This window comes from Coenobita brevimanus, chromosome 109, assembly GCF_032717465.1.
Source record: "Coenobita brevimanus isolate Jiangsu-jjx chromosome 109, ASM3271746v2, whole genome shotgun sequence".
Classification (NCBI taxonomy): Eukaryota; Metazoa; Arthropoda; class Malacostraca; order Decapoda; family Coenobitidae; genus Coenobita; species Coenobita brevimanus.
Window position 1 is genome coordinate 33,791,945 of NC_137062.1, and position 2,500 is coordinate 33,794,444.

General features: G+C 44.6%; 1 protein-coding gene across 1 annotated transcript in view; it reads left to right on the forward strand.

Annotated features, from left to right (window-relative positions):
* LOC145417174 (immunomodulatory peroxidase-like) overlaps positions 1-2,500 on the forward strand; it is a 43,622-nt gene that overhangs the window by 4,602 nt on the left and 36,520 nt on the right. The window lies entirely within an intron of this gene.

Here is a 2,500-nt window from a genome sequence, read left to right on the forward strand (position 1 = left end):
TAGAGCGTGTCCGTCACTTTCCTCCCTGACGCATCATATCAGAGAGAATCATCTATGGCTAGAGAAACATACCAAGCCTCTCTCAGCTTAGGAATATTAGCCAGCAGAGGAAAGTGACAAGAAGAAGAGGTGAAATATTAGGGCAGAGAAACATACCAAGCCTCTCTCAGCTTAGGAATATTAGCCAGCAGAGGAAAGTGACAAGTAGAAGAGGTGAAATATTAGGCCAGAGAAACATACCAAGCCTCTCTCAGCTTAGGAATATTAGCCAGCAGAGGAAAGTGACAAGTAGAAGAGGTGAAATATTAGGCCAGAGAAACATACCAAGCCTCTCTCAGCTTAGGAATATTAGCCAGCAGAGGAAAGTGACAAGTAGAAGAGGTGAAATATTAGACCCAGCTTTAGTCTCAGGTGTAAGGAGGGTTGGATATCTCGCCTGACCTTCCATCCTTTGCACAGGTCCTTCCCTCACCTGCCCACCACTTCCTTAAGGTCACTTCCTCCCTTCACTACAAAGGGGTAGACGGGTGAAGGCCTCGGGGGATGCGTGGTTTTATTTTTAATGTTCTTTTTCATATTGTCTCGAACCTGCGAGAGTTTAGAGCTAGACGGATGTATATAGAGAGAGAGAGATAGATTGATGGATGAAAGACACGTAGATAGACTGACAGGTAAATAGATACGAGGATAGATAGACTACTACTACTGCTACTACCACTACTACTACCTACTACTACTACTCTCTCTCTCTCTCTCTCTCTCTCTCTCTCTCTCTCTCTCTCTCTCTCTCTCTCTGTGACATTTGTTTATCGTGCTTATTCATTCGTCTCTCTCTCTCTCTCTCTCTCTCTCTCTCTCTCTCTCTCTCTCTCTCTCTCTCTCTCTCTCTCTCTCTCTCTCTCTCTCTCTCTCTCTCTCTCAGGGAAGTTAAATAAATCCAGCTGGTATTACATAGCCAAGCTGGTGTGTGGTGTTATACAGGAAGGTGAGATGGTGTAATAAATTGATAAAGAGAGAGAGAGGGAGAGAGAGAGAGAGAGAGAGAGAGAGAGGGAATGAAAGCAAGGATGAAGGTAGAAACCAGGAAGGAAGACTGGCAGATATAAAACGAAGGAAGGAAGAGGAAAGGAATTTATAAACCAATAAAAAAAATAAGGACGAATGACGAAACTAAACCACCTCAGAGTGGAATTAAGATGACTCGACCGGTAGGAGATGAGTCGAGGACGTAGGAAGCATCGTGTAAGGAGTCGACAAGGAAGGAAGGAAGGTGAAAGACGCGGAAGAAGGCGTGGAGTGATGGTGTGGAAGTGAGGAGAAAGGTTGGCCTAATATTTCACCTCTTCTACTTGTCACTTTCCTCTGCTGGCTAATATTCCTAAGCTGAGAGAGGCTTGGTATGTTTCTCTGGCCTAATATTTCACCTCTTCTACTTGTCACTTTCCTCTGCTGGCTAATATTCCTAAGCTGAGAGAGGCTTGGTATGTTTCTCTGGCCACAGATACAAAAGTTGGCCCAATATTTCACCTCTTCTACTTGTCACTTTCCTCTGCTGGCTAATATTCCTAAGCTGAGAGAGGCTTGGTATGTTTCTCTGGCCTAATATTTCACCTCTTCTACTTGTCACTTTCCTCTGCTGGCTAATATTCCTAAGCTGAGAGAGGCTTGGTATGTTTCTCTGGCCTAATATTTCACCTCTTCTACTTGTCATTTCCTCTGCTGGCTAGTATTTCTAAGCTGAGAGAGGCTTGGTATGTTTCTCTGGCCTAATATTTCACCTCTTCTACTTGTCACTTTCCTCTGCTGGCTAATATTCCTAAGCTGAGAGAGGCTTGGTATGTTTCTCTGGCCATAGATACAAAAGTTGGCCTAATATTTCGCTCTTGGATAAGGTGTTTATTAGATACAATAGATAATAGATAGGTAGAGCTGGGTAGATGCGAAATAGATGTATATGTAGATAGATAGAGAGGGATGGAAAAGAGATGGAAGGAAGGGAAGATGGATGGTCGGATGGTTGGTTGAACAGATAGATAGATAAAAGGAAGGACGCTAGGATGGATGGAGAGATATAGATGGATGGATGGATGAAGGAAAGAAGGAACGAAGGACGGAGGTAAAGGAGGAAGGAAGGAGGGGAAAAAAAATGCAACAGGATAGAAGTGATTTCAACGTTGCATTATGTAGTGATCCAAGCTTCCACCCAATTGCCTTTCGCCTTGCATGTTGCTTAACCCCTTCATGTTCGGCGCAACTTTAGAGAGAGAGAGAGAGAGAGAAGGGGGGGTCTCGGTAGCCATTCTTACTGGTTAATTATTACCCTTCACGTGGTGGCACTGATATAACTGGGTGATGGAGCTGCCTGGTTATACACACGTCCCTCAACTCCCTCCCCATCCCCCGAAAGGACGATGGTGGACTGCAGGAGGAGGGCAACTTCAGCCTGCAGTCCACTGGGTTCACGTTCAGATGAGATTGGGTTTACAGCTACTGCTACAAC